This window comes from Ixodes scapularis, unplaced genomic scaffold (genome assembly GCF_016920785.2).
Source record: "Ixodes scapularis isolate PalLabHiFi unplaced genomic scaffold, ASM1692078v2 PGA_scaffold12__126_contigs__length_90152505, whole genome shotgun sequence".
NCBI classification, from domain to species: domain Eukaryota; kingdom Metazoa; phylum Arthropoda; class Arachnida; order Ixodida; family Ixodidae; genus Ixodes; species Ixodes scapularis.
This window is the reverse complement of record NW_024609838.1, coordinates 56,173,976-56,196,906: the sequence shown is the minus strand read 5'-3', so window position 1 is coordinate 56,196,906 and position 22,931 is coordinate 56,173,976. Positions and strand designations below refer to the sequence as shown.

Sequence of the window (22,931 nt, the reverse complement as noted above, 5' to 3'; positions counted from 1 at the left end):
ATCCCGGTGAGACCCTCCGATGCCGCAGTATCCTCGGCGTGAGGAAGGACAGGTTTAGTACGTCCGCCCGGTACAACCCTCGCCGAGGAAGGCCAACGTGTGGCGGACGGCCATCAGGCGACCGGTTTGCCACCACAGCGGTGAGGACAATCACGTCTATCGGAGGTGCCCATACCGTCAAATGAGCCTACGATGGTTTGCGCCGACTGATTTTCACCTAAGGTACGGCGAACGCCCTCGTGCCATCGAAAAATACCTCCGTCGACCCCTGTCGCCGGTGCCGACTCCACCCGAGGTTCCCGTTAGCCTTCATCAGGGCGTGCGCTTTCGCCTTTCCGCCGCTCTCGTCGGGACAACCTGTTCCCCCTATCTCGTCAGGAAAACTAAGTCTGGCAACGTTCATAGGCGACGTTGCCGAAGTCGACCAATCTAAAGAGCAATCAAGAACGCCGGAGCGCTCCTACTTTCTCGAAGCTACGTATCACAACGACGTCTCTGCATCGGTCTGCAACAACCCAAATGTTATTATCAATGACCAAGACGCATCGGCACTTGTTGCACCTGAGCAGACTACTCAGTCTTGAGTGGGAGGCTCTCTCGGCACCTGCGAAAAGTGACAACGCCGGGGAAGGCCCTCAATCACGAAATCCCGGTGGGCACGCCATCAGACCAGTCGGAAGCTGCAGTGCTGACGTCGTCATCCACGATGATACGTGCCCTGTAAAGCTCGTCGTTCTGCAAGACTGTGTGAGGGATGTTATCCTCCGAATAGACTTTCTCTGTGAGTATGGCGCCGTCATCGACCTTGAAGCAAACCGGTTTCCGCTACAAAAACCTGTTTCACCACCAAAGGAACCCAAAGCTACGTCATCTCCGGTCGGAGTCCTCTCAAGCCACGTGAACGTACCGCCGCGGTCGAGTGTTTACGTACCCGCTGGGATCACCAAAGCTTTCTGCTGCGAAGTTCTGCTCGAGAGTAGCCTCCGGTTGCTTCTAGGAAGAAGAATAGGTGTCGCAAGAGGAGTAGCTGAGCTACAAAACGGCCACACTGTGGTCCTCATGACGAACTTCTTAAAGAAAACGCAACACCTTCCAAAAGGTGCAGCCGTGCGCCGCGTCGAGGAACTCCGAAACTCCACTGAAATCGCTGCGACGCATGATGAATCCTCGCCTCATCAGCAGGACAGTACATCGCTAGCGCAGCTCGACATTAACCCTAAGCTTCTCGGCAGAAGTGACGGCAGCTGATTAACCTCCTCACCGAATTCCGCGACTGCTTTGCGACGTCGTCGAAGGAGCGCCAAACCGCCGTTGTGCAGCACAGCATCGTTGCTGAAGCCCACGCGCGCCCTGTGCAACGATCGCCTTACAGAGTCTCCGTCAAAGAAAGGTAATCCAGGAGCAATTTCAAGAGATGCTGAACGACGACATAATTCAACCTTCAAGCAGTCCGTTGGAATCTCCAGTCGTACTGGTTAAGAAGGATGGAAAACTTAGGTTCTCCGTGGACTACCGTCAGCTGAACGCGGAGACGAAGAAAGGCGTCCATCCACTCCTCTGCATCAATGATACACTAGGACGGCTATGCCACTGTCAATATTTTTAAACAATGGACCTGAAGAGCGGCTACTGGCAGATCGAAGTCGACGAACGGGACCGAGAAAAGACAGCTTTGCTCATGCCAGATGGACTGTACGAGTTTAAGGATATGCCCTTTGGACTATGCACAGCATCAGCAACTTTCAAGCCCGCCACTGACACTGTACAGGCTGGGGAGAAATGGAAGAGCTGTCTCATGTACCTTGACGACGTCATAGTGTTTTCAAACGACTTCGACGAGCACTTGCGACAACTCCAAGCCGTTCTCCAAGCAATAGATACCACCGATATCAGTCTCAAGCCGTCGAAGTGTCGGTTCGCCCTTGACAAACTTAAGTTCCTAGGCCTCGCGGTTAGCAACGATGGCGTTTGCCCAGGCCCAGAGACGACTCGCGCCGTCGCGGAATTTCCAGCGCCAAAAAAAGAAGGCAGTGCGAAGATACCTTGGACTGTTTGTGTACTATCGGCACTTCGTTCGCGATTTCGCAAGGATTTCCACACCGGTCACGAACGTCGCAGAGGACGACTAGAAGTTCGAATGGGCCGAGGAGCAACAGCGGGCATTCGACGATCTGTCGCAACAACTCCGGACCCCTCCAATTCTTGGACACTTAGATCATGATGCGGAAACCGAGATTCACACGGACGCAAGGAACGTAAGACTCGGCGCGATACTGGTTCAAGTGCTAGAAGGCACCGAGCGAGTCATCACCTACGCAACTCGAACACTGTTCAACGCGGAGATAATTACTCCAGGACTGCAAAAGAATGTCTTGCAGTCAAGTGGAGATTTGGGCCAGTTGGTTCATTGCAAGCAAAAAAGCGCCGAAAAAATATAGGGGCACAGACGAAGAGAAACAGGACAAGGCGCACTCTCACCTGATGATTATTGAAAAATTCACACGTTATATAGCCACACACACACACACACAAAAAAAAATCATTTCTTTTCTATCTACTCAGCCCGCGTTTCAAAAATTCAAACTCATTTGTAGATAAGGATACCGACGTGTCACTTATACAATTCTTGTCTCTGGTCCTAATTGCATACGCCTTGTGTAATTCCCGCGATACTTTATCTTTGTATCTAGCCAAAATCTTGGTGTCATTGAAGGCCGGGGTGCAAGAGCATCTATTGCAATGAATTGCAAGGTGCCCCGAAGGCGTCGTTCTTGTAGAGGCAGCGTGCTCTACAAGCGCCTGCAGAGGGCTGGTTTTCCGTTAAGAGCTTTGGTTGAAGTGGCAGAAAGCTTAATCAAGAAGATTAAAGGTAATCGGAAATCAAACAGCGATAGACCGACCACGAGGCCTGTTGTCATTCCATATATGCACAATGTAACGCACAATCTGAAAAAGGTAGCCCAGCGCTACAATGTACCGGTAGCTATTTCAGCACCCAATAAGATGGCGCGACTTTGTCGCCAGATCAATTCACCACAGCCATCTTCAGATCCCTGCACTACCAAACATCGAAATAAGTACGTTGAATGTGCCACTGGCGTCGTCTATGAGATCCCCATGACGTGTGGGATGACATACGTGGGCCAGACGGGCAGGTGCGTTAATGATCGCACCCGAGAGCACGCTGCCTCTACAAGAACGACGCCTTCGGGGCACCTTGCAATTCATTGCAATAAATGCTCTTGCTCCCCGGCCTTTAATGACACCAAGATTATGGCTAGATACAAAGATAAAGTGTCGCGGGAATTACACGAGGCGTATGCAATTAGGACCAGAGACAAGAATTGTATAAGTGACACGTCGGTATCCTTATCTACAAATGAGTTTGAATTTTTGAAACGCGGGCTGAGTAGATAGAAAATAAATGATTTTTTTTTTTGTGTGTGGGTGTGTGTGGCTATATAACGTGTGAATTTTTCAATAAACATCAGTTGAGAGTGCGCCTTGTCCTGCTTCTCTTCGTCTGTGTCCCTGTATTTTTTCGGCGCTTTTTTGCTTGCGTGTCTTGCAGTCGTCTGTACCACCACGAAGTTTCGCCCGTACTTGTACCGTAGCCCGTTTTGCGTTGTCACGGTCAAACACTCGCTCTGCTGGCTTCCGAACGTGAAGGACCCTTCGGGACGCCTCGCTCGATGGATCCTTTAAGTGCAGGAGTTCAAGATGACTGTGGTCTACAAGTCAGGCCGCTAGCACCGCAACGCTGACTGCCTGTCCACTGTCGAGACGTCTCCCGGTCGCAACGACGACCTTGACGACGAGTACTTCCTTGACGCAGTTAACACCGACGTCATGGCACGACGTCAAGGAGACGATTCCTAGTTGTGCGTGCTAATCGAGCACCTCAAAGGACGAGGCGGCACCTTCCCCCGTGTCTTCCTGAGGGCCTTGCCGACCTTTGTCCTCCGACAAGATAGGTTTTACGAGAAGAACTTTGTAGACAGCAGCTCGCTATGGCTGCTGGTATTCCCTACTGTCCATAGAGAGGAGATTTTTCAAGCCTGCCGCAATGACGCTACATCTGCACCTCTTGGTTGCAGGTACGCTGGCCCGAATTTGTGAAACGTACTCCTGGCCCGAACTCCCAAAGATTGTTCACCTCTACAGACGCTCACGCCACGAGTGCCAGCGACGCAAGAAGTCGCCAACGAAGCCGGCATGTCTCCCTCAGCCGGTTGCCACCCCCCCCCCCCCCCCCTTGGCCGCACCGTTCCAGCAGATCAGAATGAGTTGACTTGGACTTTTTCCTTCGTTGACGCAAGGAAACAGATGGATAATCGTTGCCACAAATTATCTCACGGGTAACGCCAAAACAAAAGCCCTTCTATCAGGGACTGTTGTGGAAGTCGCCAAGTTTTTAATCGAGTCCATCCTCCCCCGTCATGGCGCTTCCGTACTTCTGATAGCAGAATGTGGAACATCGTTCATGGCCCAGCTGACGCAAGGAACCCTTCGTCTCAGCCACACCAGCCATCGGCGCTCCACGGCGTACCACCCTCAGACCAACGGGCAGATGGAGATACTTAAAAAAGCCATCGCCGCAGGATTTCCATATACGTCAACGTAGAGCAGAGGACATGGGACGAGGCGTTGACATACGTCACACTTGCCTTCAACACGGCCGTGCAAGAGACCACCGGAGTGACACGCTTTCAACTGGTTTATGGTCGCTAGGTAACGACAAGGCTGGTCTCGATATTACCCTACGAAGCGGCTGTCGACGTAGGCGACGGCGCCCATGTGGCTGCCCAACGGGCAGAAAAAGTCCATCAGCTCGACAGACTGCGGATTCAAGCCTAACGACGTATCGACGCTGGCCGCTACAACCTTCGTCGTCGGAATCTACTTCCAGCCCGAAGACAGGGTGTGGTTCTGGACACCAATCCGCCGCCGTGGTCTCAAGGAGAAACTCCTGAAGCGCAACTTCGAATCCTACAAAGTGCTTCGTCGATTCGGGGATAAGAAGTACGAGGTGATGCCCGTCGAAACGCAGACTTCATCACGCCGCCCTCCACGACAGGAAGTCGCACATGTCGTGCGCCTCAAGCCGTACTACGATCAATAGGACTATGAATTTTGTTTTGTACTACGCTCGAAAGAATTTTTTTGAACTCCTGCCCGTAATTTGTCAATATTTTTGTTTATTTTGCTGTTGTGTTTCCCGGCAGGCCGCATCGAGACGATGCGTTTTTAAAAGGGGGAGTATGGCAACGCACGTCGCCGAGCGAGCGCGTGTAAGGCCGAATGGTTAGCGCGCTTGACTGTCACGCGGAAGGTCTAGGGTCGATTCCAGTCAGCGGAATGTCCTTCTATTTATTTTTTGAGCTTGGCGTTCTCGTAGGTTCGAGAACATTTTCATCTGATCGAGTTACGAATGTTGTACTTGTCCAAAGCTATATACCGAATGTTACGAAAATCCATAAAGGTGCATAAGGGGTTCCGCGTTGGAAGCCGCAGTCTGTATCGCTCCAGCGTACGATCCTGCTGTTAGCACTAACAACGCCCGCTACTCTCTTCTGTTGTCTTATGTTTTATTTTTGTTCGGGGCACATGTTCGCCCCCATTAAACATTTAGTTTCTTCAGCCATCATCGATTCGTCAACTGGTATTCGTGTCAGTGTGATCTTCGACAGGAAGCTTACTTTTATTTCCTAGTTGAAGTGTTGGAAGGAAAGACGCTGTGAAAGCATGAACCTCTGAAACGACTTGGGTAAGAAGACTTAGGGATCAGATAGAAGATGTCTGCTGCGTCTATACAATACCCTTATGCAATCCCTTCTTGGCTAAGGTGGTAATAGTTTATGGATCAGCGCGACAATCGGCAATGAAATGTAAGATCCGGTGCACCTTCTTAGTTTACGACTCGCTTCGGGTGCTTTCCCTACTTTCCCCATTCTGAGTTTGTATGCCGAGTCTAACGAGTTGTCGTTCTATAAAAGACGCCAATATTTAAGTATCACATAGTCCTACAAAATCTTTGGTAACCCTCGCCATCCAACATATGGTTCCACAAAAACGTTTGGGGTTCTCTCGCCTTTTCGACATGAGACATCAAGCCAAGCATTAGGCGACGGTGAAGCCTCCGCCTTGCAGACTAGCATACATCTCTTCAGATTTCTTCTGATGGAATGTTCCCACTTTCACCAGTTAACTGTATTGCCCCATGAAAGAGACTGCCGTTTTGTTCTGGTTGGTCGCTTACAAAATATAAGCACAGTGTTACTTCGTGAATTATACTGCAAGATGTTTTAGAGTTTCAGACAAAGTATGTTCATTATTGTCAGTTTTATACCAATGAAGATACGGCCGAATTCTTCAGTAGATGTGCCGCGCATTTTAATAACTTTTATAGAACTAAGCGCCTCAATTTTACCGCCAGTGCCTTCACAGCAGAACTGTATGCAGTGTCGTTAGCAGTTGACCATATTAGACTGAAGAGAACGGTAAGGTCTAATATATATATATATGGATCCGCAAAGCGTGATCATTGCAATTAGTTACCTCGACACCAAAAAATATGCTTGTATAGCTTGAGCGTACCAAGATTAATGGTACATTGTACAACGGACATCATAATATACTTTGCTGGGTTCTACGTCATGCAGGTATATTGGGTAATAAAAAGAGCTGAGAGGGCTCGCGTCTTCCTCCAGGAACCTTCGACAGTTAACAGCCTCCTTAACTTACCAGAGTATCAGACCAGTCATGAGGGCGTCAATTTTCTAGAGATGGAAGACAGAACGGGAAGAAGAATCTGACAATAGGCTTCTCTTCCCCAAAACCATTCTTGGACTATGGGAGAGTGCCTCTTTAAAGAATCGATTCCATGTTGTCTTAATATTTCGCCTTCGCTTAGGCCACTCCTATATAACTTTCAAGTATCTTCTCTGTGGAGAAGATGCATCCCGATGTATACATTGCAAGGATGTCGTTTGCATCCTACACATTTTATGAATTTGTTCCGGTTTTAATGAAAACGGGAGGCATAATGTTCCTGAATTATTTATATATCATATGCCTATAAACCTTGTTATTTTTTAGGAGATTTTCCTCTTACCCCGTTTCTAACGTGTTCTCAGTTTTATTTGTAGCACTGTCTTTTTACACCAGGTAAAACACAGTCAAAAATGACAAGCAAATACCATTTATATAGAATGGAAATGAGCAACCCAGTTTGCCGCACTTTGTCCTCAATATCATTTTGCACGTAAAGCCTCCGATTATCATTATTATGTTTGACAATGTCCTCCTCAAGACCTTATCGAAAAGAAAGTTCTAATCCAAATAAAACTGGAGGTAAAGATACCGGTTGTACACGATGAGGATTAGTCGTTATTGTAAACTCTTAGTTTTTGTTGAGTGCGTTTGTGACAAAGAATTTCAAGCTGCAGAACCAAATTCAAGGATTGACCTAACAAGAGAGTAAAATAAACGAGCAATACAGTGAAATTTATAGATGGGCTAGTTGGTAGATGTTTAACTCGTAAATTTCCGAGGGTAAAAGCGCTAAAATCAACAGACAAGCAAAATAAGCGAACAACGCAGAGCGCTACTTGCAACTGAGGTTTATTTTACGTGTGACGGTACTTAAATAATCCATAAAAAAACGCGTCTGCAAAAAACGAAAAGAGCCTACAATTTCTCGAAAATATCCGCGATCATGGCCGGGTATACACTTAGTGGACGACACTATCAGCTGAGGCAGCGCGCGCGTCGACCTCAGCTGACACACAGTTCTCAAGAATGGGTCAGGAGTGTCCCGAAAAAAACAAAGATCTATTCACTACCTGACAAAGAAACAGGCGGGTTAATCCGAGTCCCCCATCACGGACTCGTCTGAACAAGTTGTCCCTCCCACTCCGTTCCCAGGGTGACCCCCAAATAAAAACAGCGAACACTCTATGGATTTTCTGAACGTTAAGTCGTGTACAATACAAAACTTGTATCACAAACCTTAATTTCGACACTGAAAATAAATTACACACTGTGGCTCTCGTAAACATGGAGTGATGCGCTCCCTTCGATTTACCCACTTAGCTTTAGTTTCTTTCACCTGTGCCTTCCAATATTCATCGCTACTTTTATAACCCTCGAGCGGCACTCCCAAGTACTTTACGGGGGTTGTTTCCCATTTAACATTTGCGAACAAACTTGGGCTAGAAGTCCAATTTCCATGCCAAAAGCCAATACTTTTATCGCAGTTCACATTACTCCCAGTGGTTGCAGAATTCTCCTTAATTTCCTTCACTACTCTTTCGATACTTTCTTTGTTGGTGCAAAAAACAGCAATTTCGTCGGCGTAGGCCAAAAGCCGAACTTCAGACCTACCCATGGTTGAAAAAACCCCGAGACTGCGGGTAAACGACACAACACTAGAAAGTCTCTAACTAAAAAAAGTCTCTAATAGAGACTTTTTAGTGTTGTGTCGTTTACCCGCAGTCTCGGGGTTTTTTCAACCATGTGCAATGTACACCAGCTCGTTTGCGCCCTTACTTTTTGTTCATTAGACCTACCCAGTTGAAAACCCGTAATCCCGCCACAATACTCAATCCTTAAACATAAAGCTTCGATGTAAAGACTATACGAAAGAGGACTGAGGGGGCAGCCCTGGCGCACCGAACGATGTACTTTAATGGGGGCCTCCATACTCTTGTTTATAATCAGCCTTGTAGTACAACTTGGGTACGCCAGAGCCAGGCCCTCACGAATTACTTCACCCACATTCACATGGTCCAAAATCGCAAAAAGAATTTCATGCGCCACACAGTCAAAAGCCTTCTCAATGTCGAGCTGTAGGACGGCTACCCGAGCATCCAAGGCGTCGCAACACTCGAAGACACACCTCGCCTTGTGTATGTTGTTAAATATCGTGCGTCCTTTTATGCCGCACGTCTGATGTAGGCCCACTATTTCTCGAATGACCGACTGCAACCTTTGACCTAACACTTTCATGAACATTTTATAACCTAAATTTGTTAATGAAATTGGCCTATACAAGGTTACCTGTTTAAGTTTTTCCCTGTTATCCGTTTTCGGAATTAAAATGGTATGTGCCTCCGCAAAAGATGGGGCCGACGCTTTAAGGTAAAGAAATTCATTAAACACAGAGGTCAAAAGGGGCGATAATACATGTTTAAATTCTTTACAAAATGCCGCTCTTAACCTGTCGGGACCCGGAGCCTTCCCTGGTTTTAAATTCAAAATAGCAGCTTCTACTTCTTCGTCCGATATGGGCTGTTGTAGCCTTTCTTTGTCCTCATCGTCCAGTCTCGGCATTGCTCCGATAAATTCCTTTTTGAATTTTTCCAACTCTACTCCCCGGCAGAAAAACAAGGCCTGTGTCATGATTCTAAGAAATGACATGAAAGGAAGTTGAAGGGGCAAGAAATAAGAAGATGATGCCACGTGAGACAATGAGGTTAGAGGAAGAAAAAGAAAAAATGGATAGCGGAGCAGGGGTAATCGAAGACTGAGACCGGGAGGAAGCGGCGGATGGGGTCCATGGCTACGCTCCAGGACGCGCCCGACTCTTGCTGTGCACAAGCTGTCGCGGCAAGAGTTCCACACGCCCCTTTAGGCGCCTAGGGTACAAGGGCCTTCGCTGCCTTGGGCAAATCGCTTCGGTTCGTCGACGCAACGAGCTTAAACTGTAAGGCCTGCTCAGAACAGCTACATTTCTTGGAACTGTAGATGTGCTTAACAGTGTGTGTATTATTTCCCCTTTTACTGTGCATATACTCCCATGCTTTCCGTTATATCTTCGTCTTGTTTTTGTAAATATAATGGGTTGTAAATTATTCGTTTTCGGCCTCGCCTCTATCGCATTCGCAACGCCTCCGGCCGAACCGTGACAATGGCGAGCCTGCCAGGATACTTCTAACATCCTGATATTACGAAGTCCGAGATGCCCGAATGTTGATAGAGATATGCCGATACACAGAAGTGTAATTTAGAGCGAGTCATCACTACGTAAAACATGTGCCGGTAGTGAGGACCCAGTCTCATTATTTCAGGGCCATGGAAGTTCCTTCAAAATAACGCTCGTAGTGCAAGGTGATGAGATGGATCTGCGTAAGGTGCAAGAGATTGGAAACGCTGTAGGGCTAGAAGGGATCGCACTGAAAGAATGGTTGAACGGTTTGCTCGAGGCAGAAAAGGCTAACCTGAGGGAAGAGCAAAAGTGGTAAGAGTTGGTACGAAACGAAGGCGAGCGGGGACGTTTTGCCTCGGGAAAGGAACAACAGTGGAGAAAAGAAAGCGCCACGGAAATGGCACCCATAAAGACGGAATGCAACCGCCTGGAGAAAATGATAGCGCTGCTGGAAGCTGCAGAGGAAGCACAAAATGGTGTAGAGATGTGGAAGGATGAGGCCTCACTGCAGAGGAGGAACGCTTCGGAGCTTACGGGAAATTCTGACGGGGCTTGTCCGCTTGTCACAGAAAACGACAAGAGGAAAAGTAAGGGAGGGTCCTCCGGAGACCCGGAGCCCCATTTAAAAGCTGTTGTGGAAGCTGAACCTTCAGCCCTCGCAAGCGTAGAAGATGCTGAGGTGATAATGCGACTCATGGTCGTACTGAAGAAGGCCCAGCAATGCACAGGGAGTGCTAAGGTACGGAGGGACATTTCTGCTGGTCAGAGAGTAAAGAGGAGAAAATATCTGGCATGTGTGGTTCACCGGAGGGCTCAGTGGAGACGCCGGTTGAACGCTCAAAAGACGCTGCTAGGGCAGTGCAACGGTAAGCTTAGAAGGCCACGAATTGGCGCGCAAGTAAAAAGTCACAGTGTCCGCCACGGAATAAAAATGACAAACAAGAAGCCAAGAGTGCGCTCCGCTGACGTTGGAATTGCGATCTACCCTATCGAGATTGACCGCACTAAGTTAATTGTTTACCCTGAGGTGCTATCAAGCGTTTCGGTGAACTGGACGGCCAAAAGGCCAAGACTAGGAGGGTAGCTGAGCACTTTGAGTTGATTCCATTCCTGACTGAAACGATTAAACTGGGTCTTTCTCTCTTTTGCAAACGTCAACGCTGATATGTCTAAGTATATCTGTTTTGTATCTAGATTTTGTTTGACATTTATGTATTGCCTTTGTCAAACAGAGGGTTGTTTTTGTATTCGTAGCTTGTACTACAAAAGTGCAGTATGAAAGGAGGTTGAACATTGGAAAAGAATTGTTTTGTGGTATTTTCGGCACGTGGTAGTCTGATTTTCGGAAAGGTGCTCATTCGTTCGGTGATTTTTGTTATATACGGAATTATTCAGTTTTGAGATGATCGTAGCGCTCAGTGATTGTGCTTTCATTTTTTCACGGTGTGTCTCCTGAACGATTGTGACTGGACGCAATGATTTGTGGGTGGAAAACTCTTCAAGAAACCTGTGTTGTAAAAGTGTAGCTGTGGAGGGTAGCCATTGTGCTTGGTGGTCAACGACCGCAAGACAGCACTTTCTGTAGATGAAGATCTCAAGAAAGAAGTTCATGTTATGAAATTCTCGTTTGCGGGGGGTAATGTCATGATTCTAAGAAATGACATGAAAGGAAGTTGAAGGGGAAAGAAAGAAGAAGATGATGCCACGTGAGACAACGAGGTTAGAGGAATAAAAAAAAAGGATAGCGGAGCAGGGGTAATCGAAGACTGAGACAAGGAGGAAGCGGCGGATGGGGTCCATGGCTACGCTCCAGGACGCACCCGACCCTTGCTCTGCACAAGCTCTCGCGGCAAGAGTTCCACACTCCCCTTCAGGCGCCTAGGGTACAAGGGCCTTCGCTGCCTTGGGCAAGTCGCTTCGGTTCGTCGACGCAACGAACTTAAACTGTAAGGCCTGCTCAGAACAGCTTCATTTCTTGGAACTGTAGATGTGCTTAACAGTGTGTGTATTATTTCCCCTTTTACTGTGTATATACTCCTATGCTTTTCGTTATATCTTCGTCTTGTTTTTGTAAATATAATGGGTTGTAAATTATTCGTTTTCGGCCTCGCCTCAATCGCATTCGCAACGCCTCCGGCCGAACCGTGACAGCCTGATAATATTCAAAAAAAGCCCGCTCAATGTCTTCTTTCTGATCTGATAGAGCACCTGTTCATTCGACCTCATGTATCTGATTTCGGTGGGCGTTCGTCTTTTCGGTCCCTAGAATACGTTTTGTGGGCATCTCCCCATCCTCCAATTCTTCCCTTCTTGCCCGCACGATTGCCCCGCGATAGCGATCCTGGTCTATGACTTCTGCTGGATGTCGTCCTTAAAAACCCCTGGCGTTTTGTTTTCTAGCTCTATCAATTTTTCCAAATTACAATTTACAGTCTTTTCCCCAATTCCTTGCTCATAGATCAAGCAACACGACCTTTCTATGGCTTCCAGTTTTATGCCTTGTGTACATTATTCCCATTTACCCCCTAATTTAGTTTGGTCTTCCTTTATTTCTTTGATTTTGTCGGTAACGGCTGCAATACACATGTCATCTTTCAATAACTTTGAGTTTAACTTCCACAACTCCCATGTAAAACCGGTCCGTTTTGCCCTTCCCATTGTGCACTGGACCAAACAGTGATCGGAAAAAGAGACAGACTTAACAGTGTAATTTTAACATTGTCCTATTAGATCAAAAGAAAGTTAAATCCGATCCAATCGGGCGTGGCTTTTACTACCCTGAAAATGAGTGTACTGCACATCCAGTGTTCCTTCTAGGCATTCTTCTACATCTACCAGGTTACTGTCGCTAATTACATTGGTTAATACTTCGACACTTGCGTCGCTGTAGGCTCTCATACTAGACGAATCACGCGGAGACAAGACACAGTTAAAATCCCCCATTAAAATAGTTGCCCTATCTGTAGTTAGGTAAAGCTTAATATTTTTCAATAAATTCGCTTTGTCTGTAGGTTGATTTCGTGCATAAAAACATACAACACGCCACTCGACGGAATGGTAAATGAAATCACAACACAAATCTGCCCTCCAGGCTCGGCTTCACCTCGTGCACAACCAACCCTGGCAACTTTCTAACAAACAACACACAGCCCGCCGACATCCGAACTGCGGGGCTTACACACGTAAAATACCGCGACGTGAAGCGCTGCACCATGCTCCCGCTCTCCTCTTCCCCTTCCACCTTCGTCTTCTAAACCGCCAGTACGTCAATATCTAGATCCGTCAGCAGACGGTGTCAGCTGGCTCTGCCTTCGTTTCTGAGTCAGCCCTCGGACGTTGAGTGTAGCTAGGTTCAGGGACCCTTTAAAAGAAGCCATGGTTTGAAAACCCGGGATTATAGTGCCGATACCTCACGCCGACCCCAAAGTTAGTTCCCCCTTCCCCCCCCCCCCCCCCCTCCGCGTCACCGTCTGGTGGGACTTCCATGCTTGGCTGCTCCTCTACAGCCCTTCGCAACGTCAGTGTGTTCTTTCGTGTCCGTCGCAAAGGAGCAGCTTTGGTCGGCAGCTCCTCTTCTTTGCTGGAGTCTGACTTGTCCCCCCCAGCGAGCTCGGTGTGATACCGCTTTGCGGCCGAGCTTAGGCTTCCTGCCCTTGACCTTTGCTGGCTTCCTGCCTCCTGAGTCGGCGCCGGAGCCTCGTCAGTAACAGGTGGCTTCATCTTGGGCCGATTCATCTTTTGGCGCTCGTGTCGCCTCCACGAGCTGCCTCCCCGAGTCGTCAGTTTCCAGCACGTGCTGGATGTTGGGTGGCGACGTGGTCGTCGTCTCTGGTTCCCCGGTCCCTTGGGATGCTTTCTCCGCCTCGGTCGTCAGTGGATCCCCGATCCCTTGGGCTGCTTCCTCGGCCTCCCTTGCGTTCATGAGGTTGTCGGCCACGTCATCTCTCACCGGTGGCCCCGTCACTGACGCGTATAAGCGCACGTACTGGGCCTCGACGTGCCCAAACCTCCGGCACCGAAAGCAGCGCGGGACCTTACACTCGCGGCGGACGTGGCCAGTTCCGTGGCAGCGCAGGCACTGCATTGGTCGGCCTGGTACCACCACTAAGGCCAATTCACCTGCGATCCGAATCTGGTGGGGCACGTCTTCCACCTGCGTCCCAACCTTCAGCTTCAGAAGGACTGTCCTCGTTGTTGACTCTTTCAGGCTGACGCCATGTATGCGCCAGCGTTCTTTGGCGACCTCCGTCATTTTGCCGTAGGCGTCCAAAGTCGTCCTGACGTCGTCATCGGTGACTCCGTGGAGCACCCAGTGGAGCTTCAGCTTCAGTTGCTGGTTTTTCGGGTCAATTATGAGGCACCGTCGCCCCTTCACTTTCAGCTCGTTGACGGCGAGCAACCCTTTCGTCGCCTCCGGGTTGTTCAGGGTCACCGCCCAGACGTGGTTGATTTGGTACGCCCTCAGAGCCACGACCTCGGGGAGCGTACCTGTCTGGGCGATGGCGTCCCGAAAATCCTCGACCCTAAAGGGCCTCACTCGCACGTCGCCGTGGAGGAACACTGTATTCGCAACAATGCGTCCGGTGAGCAGTGTCGGCAGTATAATCTGATAATTCTTGTCCTTGGTGTCTTGAATCTTGCTTCCGCGGCTGACTGAGGCCGCTCCTCCGGAGTGCGTATAGCTCCGGAGTGCGTGTAGCTTAACTCTTTATATAAAGTTCAAATTCCGAGGTGGCAATCTTGGATGGCTATGAAACGGTTCACAGGCCGAGGTGGCCATCTTGCGTGGCTGTGAAACGGTTCACAAATCCTTAAAATTAATGTAATTCATGAAATCAAAAATCAGGAAAAGTGTGTAGTCGTCCTCTGCTTTTTTTCCCCTTTTGAAATTTGCGTTTTTCGGGCAAAAGGGACATTCGTTTACAAACGGGAACACATGCACCGTAAGCATGTTTCAAAGAAACGCCCTCGATGTCTGAACCTTTTGGGACGACCTTATGCACTTTAATTCACCAAACCTATGTGACTCCGTTGAAGCTAGAGAGCAAGCATGCATGCTACGACAGACAGCGCTGGCTTCCACGGACGAACGCGAGCAGCAGACGTATCTGAACTACGCTCGCGGATGCTTTTTGTCTGCACTCTTCATGAAACAATAATAATGAGGTGCGACACAGCGGTAAGGCCGATAGCCCATGCCAGATAGAAAGGTATAAACTTTCTAGCCCAAACCTCTCGGACCGAGTCAGGAGCATTTTAGCATTGCAGCGCGAGATTCCGACAATGAGCGCATCGCTCTAAAGAATGCTTCGGCTGCATATGCAGTTAAGCCTTCAGCATGTTATGGCAAAGCACTCGTGCATCAATCGCCGTACTACAGTTCTACTCACCTGCCATATCGAGTACTTTCGCGTCGTAGAACGATCTGTTTCTTCGCGCGTCTCCGGCCCAGTAGACTTGGTACACCTTGTCGTCTTCATCTACACCGCTAAACTCCCTTACATCGTCGGAACTCACGACAGGCTGGGTCTTGTCGAGTATAAATTCTACTAAAGCATAAGACATTGTAGAGCCCGGGCAGGATCGACTTGTTGGAGCCAGCGGGCAAACAAAACGAGTCGAGAGTGATCGTTCATTGAAGCTCGGCGAAGCTGGCGAAGGTGAAGCCTCTCCGGGCGAAGCAAAAGTGGCGTGTTCGGCGTTTCGGCGGGCTTCTGATAAGGGTTGTCGGTCGGTTGCGTGTCATATCTCTAACATCAGCGGTTTCATGGGCTCGCGTCCCAAAATCGTTTTCTCGTGCATAGATTATCTTTCGTATTCATAGATTTGACGAAATAGCGGTATCCGAACGAACCTTACGTCCTTCGACCGTACGTCGGTCTGCACGTCAAACCTTTTGACGTACAGTCAGAGACAATCAATGTACAATCCACTGCATTGTCACGGATGTGGGTGTGAACCTATCTTCAGTAAGACGGGTATCATTGGTTTTGGAAGGGACAGAGTGAATCGAGAAATTTTAGAGGCGCATGCAATTAAAAATGCAGAGCTTGTCTTGTTTGCATTTCCTCTAGTCCCCGTTTACTGTGCGCTGTTTGCGTTTTCGTCACTATGAACCAACTAACCCTTACTCAGAATCGCCTCCAAGACATCTTTATGGCATTTCGCGGCGGCCGACTGCCACCAGGAAACCATCAGAAAGCCGATAAGCGGAGTATAACTGGAGTTTGACGGTCGGTCAGAGTAACTTGTTGGCCAATCAGACATGCTTGACGTACAGTCAGGCACAGTCAGCGGTACACTAAAAATACATTGACTGCCAAACAGGGTTACATTTATGGATTTTTCCTTCGGGCGTGCTCTGCACGGCTGACATGTCGAGAGCTCGTCGGTGATTGCGGTGATTTCGGCCTTGGCCTGGAATTCCTCGGCTGTCTCCTACAACGGCACCTTTCGGGAGCTGCTGCGCCTCATGTCGGAAGTTCTTCACAAAGACTACAGTGCGCCCATCCTGCAGGTCTGCTACGCCCCTTGAGACACCTATTCCAAAGGACTTATAACTAGGGCAACATCCGGCGTGACGCCATACCCAGCGACGCCGGAAAAAGAACCGAATTCCAGACTGCCTCGCGAACCGACGCGCTCTCATTCATTCTAAATCCAACAAAGCTCCCATCGTCAGCTCTCCTCTCCGCTGTTAGACTTAGGCTACAACTGCTATGTGCCTGCGGTCTGCCTCGTCTGCTCGCTGTCGCGGCTTCCTTTCGATTTGATCGGTGCACCAAAAAATGTTTCGATGCGAACCCGCATTCTCATCACGGCGGAGTGAAACTAACACCTCCTGGAAGCAGGGTTTCTACGGCTCTCTCGACCCGCGATGCCATTCTCAGCGATCGTGCGTATGACGACTGGCACTCGATAGCCTTCCAAAGCCGCGCTACAAACACTCGTTCTAGACGACAGTCCAGGCGCGGTCGCGCGGTTTCGAGAGCGTCCGCTGCACACCGACTTCGTACTGGGCAGGTAGTGTTGGGCCAGTTGGGCTCCAAATCTCGCCTGTTCGACACCGATTCAGTGAACGCTGCCGTAAAATATTGGTGCAAACAACAGCGTTGCCACAGAGAAGCCAAGACAACGAGGGTTGTTTGCCCCAAAAAAACAATTTCGGGACACTTTGACGAGGTTCCCATTAGTTGAGAAGAGTTTGTGGCCACGCCTACTTCCATTACACTTACGGACGCCACATCCTCTCCCTATAACCTCCTTGCCTATCCCTCCGCCGAGAAGTGGTTGGACGTCGCCTTCCGAAAGAACTTTTCAGCGGGCGACTGCATCGGTCATGTCGGCCGAGAGAACACTCGAGCGTGGCCGCAGGTTCACGCGATCCACAATGACTCCGGAAGTAGGATGGGCTTTCGCAGCGTCAACCTATTTGCTCCCAGGTCTATCACGGGACCGTACTCACATAGGAAATCCATGCCTAGGATAACGTTTCACGAACAGTCCTTGAGGACGACGAATTTCTCTAGACAGGTCTAGCCGGGGATATCCACGCGCGCAGTAAACCTTCCCACTATTGTGATCACATGTCCGCCGGCGTTTCATATTTTCGAGCGCTCCACGGCGTCAGCACTTTCCGAAGGCGGCGAGAGATCTTCCAAATTTAAAATGAACAGTCTGCTCTGGTGTCGATGACTGTTTCGCGTCGTGGCCGCCGATGAATGCATCGAGGTTATTCGACACCGTCACAGAAGCATCATTTTGATGCGTCTCGTCACTGGTGTTTGAGCCTTCCGGCGTTTGTGGAGGATATTGGTGTCGCTAGCCCTTGGCATCGCCATCTCCTGGTATTGCCGTGCTTAGTGTTCCTGGCGGGACACGGGAGACAGGCTCTTTCGGTGGTACAGACGGACAGGCAAAGCAGGACGTTGAGGTGAAGGCAAGCAAGCTCCTCGAGGGGCTTTGGGTGCAAGGGACGGTGGACGGCGAAGATACTCGTGTATGTCTCCTGGGCACTCACCGTACCGTGGGCGTGGTTCGTTGTGCGGGAGGGGGTGTGCCCGCGCAGCTCAAGTCATCGGTAGGGGCATCGGCGATAGACATGGCCGGCTTCCCCGCTATGGTAACAAAGCGGGCGTCGTTCGGCTATTCGCCACACGTCGGTTTTTCTTGTTGAGGGTCGCTTTGGGTGGACGTACTGGACCCGTTCTTCGCGACGTCGGGAGCGCTGGGGTGCTCGATGCTCATGACATGGAGGCGCCACACACGGACGAGCAGGCGGCGGTGATGGGCGGGCTGTTGCGGCGTAGGACAGCGCCGGTTCCTTGGGGGTTGGCACGTTGACGGGAGTTTCAGTATGTGGGGCCCGCTGTACCCAGTCTCGCACGATCTCGGCGACTGACAGCGACGCCGAGCAGTCAGCAGTGGGGAGCAGATTTCGGAGCTCCTCTTGAACGACCTCTCGGATTATCTCCCGTATGTCCGATGTAGTGGGGCCCAAATAGCAACCTAAAGACAGGGATGCAACGACGCCAAGTAGTCGCTGGTAGTGGGAGGCTTTTGCCTGGAGAGCACGTTCGATATTCATGGCCTCTGTCACGAATCGTTCGACGGTCGACGGTAGGCGGCGTACAAGGCCTTCGAATTTCGTTCTTCCTAACGCCACGCATGAGAACTTTCAGCTTCTTTCCCCTGTCGCGTGAAGGTCACCGCGTGCACATAGACGTAGCACATCTTGAACGAAGCTGTTTACACTTTCGTTTGGCCCTTGATTCCTGTTTCAAGCTGGTCCTCCGCCTTCTGTCGCCGTTGTTTGCTCGAGAAGGTCCGTTCAGCTCGGCGGTGCAGACGTCCCACGAAGTGAGCGAAGCCTCGTGGTTTTTGAACCAGTACCTCTCGGTGCCTTCCAGCTAGAAGTAGAGGTTCTGAAGGCGTTGCTGTCCGTTTTATTTGTTGTGGTTGGACAAGCGCTCGTAGTGTAGAATCCAGTCCTCAGTGTCTTCATAGAGTTCGCCATGGAAGGACATCGGCGATTGAACGGCGATGAGCAGGTAGACGACGGGGGTGGCGGCAGGGGTCTGCGATGATGGGCTGGTCATTTTTGGTTTCGTCGACTCGTGGGGTTTCTTCAGCAGTAGACCGAATTCCATGGGGGGGGGGGGGGGGCAAACCTTGAGCACGGCAGCTTAATCGGATCTTGATCGATTCCACAGACGGTCTTCTGCAGCCGGAGACTGGGCTTGCACTGCGATGCCTCAGAGTGGTACGCTTCATGGGCTGCAGTACCGCGCATTTCCACCAGAAATGTCGCGAACGAAGGTGACGGGATGACGAACAGTGAAGTGAAAAGAAAGGTTTAATCGGCGAAATTGTTCCAAACAAAAATAAAGAACGAGCGTCGAGGCAGCAGTAAAGTGGGCGGTGATTGGGCGTCGTAACGGTGAGCGAGAGCGATACTGACTCGACAAGGTCGCTGGCAGCTGCCTATCTACAGTAGCGTCATTACATTGAAAGCTCGGCAAAGAAGGTTCGAGCGTCGCGCGCTCGGGGCGAGGAGTAACTGGCACTCTCGAAAACTAGAAAGCAGGAAAAAAGTTAAAACTGGAACATGAACAAACGCGAATCTTCAAGAAGTCCATAACCTAGCGTTGCTTTTTCGGCCCTGCGGGCGGCAATATCTAACTTTCCTAAAAACCAAAGAAACAAACATATCTAATAACTTTTACGACGTTGAGGAATAGTCTATAAAAAGAACTGAAGAAATGAAATGTTTTCTATTAAAACTATTTGTTCACTACGATATCGCACCACCCCGACATGATGGAAAAAAATATAATTACTGTTTTGAATCGTAACGATTTGCAAATTAATATGGAATCAATAACTTATAACAATATTAAATTTATTTGTAGTACCCTTTCTAAATTATTTAAAGAAGCTGTGCAACCATTTCTGGGCTTTTCTTAAATCATTTGGGAGTTAGTGTCTAGATCTTTATGAAGTAAACAACAAAAAACCACTTTTCCCTGCATGTCCGAGTTTTATTTTTAAAATTGACAAACAATCAGGTTGTCGGCACTTCTCAACTACGTCACCATCTTCCGAGTCCTGTGCGCTGTGACGTGAACGGGGGCCGCGCGGGGTTCCGGTGAAGCTGTCTCTCTAGAGCCGCCAGTGAGCAGCGAGAACTCACCCGCTCGCAACCACGTGACCACATGCTTGAGCAGAGCGATCGACATGGCGAGAGAAGGAAAGTCTCGTCCGGGCCCGGCCATCCCCGTCCGGCTCAGCCAGGTCCCCCTCCGGCTCCTGGCGGCTGTTCGCGGTAGCAAAAAAAAGTGACGTTTTTTTTTTTTTTTTTTTTTTACTTCGGATGGATGGCATTACAAAAACTTTTAATAATAAAACTTCTGTTGATGATACGTTTATGTTAAAAAGACAAGATATATATAAAAAGTACCTTTTATCGAGATGGTATTTGCACAATTCCTTAAATTTTTACAAAATCCCCCATTGACGTCATTCCGCCTGGTTCTCATGGCATCCGCTTGCGGCTGCAGGTAGGAAAATATTAAAATTTTTGCCTCGCAAATACGCGGTACAGTGGCAAAATTCCGAAGAAGGGATATGTGCTTTCCGTCCTTTGTGACATGGTAAACAATGTGAAAAGTAAAATAGCAATTTTTTTCAACGTTAAAACCGTTGAAAAATGATTTTTTTTTGTTATCCTAGCAGGGTATTTAAACCCAACCGGTGCTTGTCATTTTATGGACCTCAACATTGAAGATAACATTTTTTTAGATCCGGTAGCTCAAGAAGAGATATTATAAGTATTCCGCACCGTGATCATCAATGATAGTTTTTACGCCGGTGGTTAGAAATCCGCCCAGTATTACATGTTCTGGACAATATTTGCCTTTATTTGGCATACACTTTTCATCTCCGTTCAGAAACGGCCATATTTTCGCAAAAAGGCAGATAGCTAAGGTGGTTGTTTTTTACGAAAAAAAAAAAGGTATAAAATATCTATTAAGTTACAGGCCTGTACTTCTGCTATATATAAAGGGCTTATAAAAACATTTTAATCGCCTTGTCAAATGTATTGATAATCAGAACATAATTACGAAATTGATACTCTGGTTCGAAAGCAAAAAAAAATTTTCGGCGAATCTAGCATTCTAATTATAATGCAATTAAATGCAAAGGGGCAAGCGAGCTGGACAAGAATGATGAAAATAATCCCTGGAGAAGGGGAACAAGAGGGACAAGGGACAAACATAAATCTCCAAACACAGCTAGGTGACTGGTGAGCGACCGAAAAAATCCGCCTGGTCCGGGTATCGAACCCGGGACCTCTCCATTACAAGTGGAGCGCTCTATCAACTGAGCTAACCAGGGGTTAGACGTCAGTAGAGCAAACGGGTTTTATCAGCTGCCACCAGTCTAACACCAACAAGGGTGAAGCTTGCAATTTAATGTTATAATTATAATGCAATTAAATGCAAAGAGGCAAGCGAGCTGGACAAGAATGATGAAAATAATCCCTGGAGAAGGGGAACAAGAGGGACATAATCCCCTTCTCCAGGGATTATTTTCATCATTCTTGTCCAGCTCGCTTGCCCCTTTGCATTTAATTGCATTATAATTACAACATTAAATTGCAAGCTTCACCCTTGTTGGTGTTAGACTGGTGGCAGCTGATAAAACCCGTTTGCTCTACTGACGTCTAACCCCTGGTTAGCTCAGTTGATAGAGCGCTCCACTTGTAATGGAGAGGTCCCGGGTTCGATACCCGGACCAGGCGGATTTTTTCGGTCGCTCACCAGTCACCTAGCTGTGTTTGGAGATTTATGTTTGTCCCTTGTCCCTCTTGTTCCCCTTCTCCAGGGATTATTTTCATCATTCTTGTCCAGCTCGCTTGCCCCTTTGCATTTAATTGCATTATAATTATAACATTAAATTGCAAGCTTCACCCTTGTTGGTGTTAGACTGGTGGCAGCTGATAAAACCCGTTTGCTCTACTGACGTCTAACCCCTGGTTAGCTCAGTTGATAGAGCGCTCCACTTGTAATGGAGAGGTCCCGGGTTCGATACCCGGACCAGGCGGATTTTTTCGGTCGCTCACCAGCCACCTAGCTGTGTTTGGAGATTTATGTTTGTCCCTTATCCTCTTGTTCCCCTTCTCCAGGGATTATTTTCATCATTCTTGTCCAGCTCGCTTGCCCCTTTGCATTTAATTGCATTATAATTATAACATTAAATTGCAAGCTTCACCCTTGTTGGTGTTAGACTGGTGGCAGCTGATAAAACCCGTTTGCTCTACTGACGTCTAACCCCTGGTTAGCTCAGTTGATAGAGCGCTCCACTTGCAATGGAGAGGTCCCGGGTTCGATACCCGGACCAGGCGGATTTTTTCGGTCGCTCACCAGTCACCTAGCTGTGTTTGGAGATTTATGTTTGTCCCTTGTCCCTCTTGTTCCCCTTCTCCAGGGATTATTTTCACCAGCATTCTAGGTTGGGCATTCAAGGTGACGAGTACCAAAATAATTAATTATGACAACATGAAGACAATCAAAGATTGTCCTGGTTACATTTTTTTTTTACTTTACGAAAGCAGTCAACCATGTTAATAACGAAATGCTTATTTGAAAAATTTAAATTTACGCTGCTCTTCTCATCAAATTGTATTTAAAATATCAGAACCAATTTGTTAAGGCACACAAGGACTTCTCAGATATTAAACCAATTACATATGGAGTACCACAAGGCAACAAACTGGGGCAATTACTCTTAAACATATGCCTAATGACAGTGTTCACGTTGACCATAAGGTAATTCAGATAATTTACTGGAACAAAAGTCTAGTTTTACAGCTAAAACTTATGATAACCGTTTGCGTGCATTTAATGACATGAGAAATCGCCTCGAAATATGGGCTGCTGCAAATATCACATAAGAAATAAAAATAAAATCAAGGCCGGCTTTTCGCTTCGAAAATAGTGAT

General features: G+C 48.4%; 1 non-coding gene across 1 annotated transcript; it reads left to right on the top strand.

Annotated features, from left to right (window-relative positions):
- The first annotated feature begins 22,261 nt into the window (after nucleotides 1–22,261).
- Nucleotides 22,262–22,334, top strand: Trnaa-ugc. Its single transcript has one exon. It is a non-coding gene; the product is annotated as a tRNA-Ala (tRNA).
- The last annotated feature ends 597 nt before the right edge of the window (nucleotides 22,335–22,931 follow it).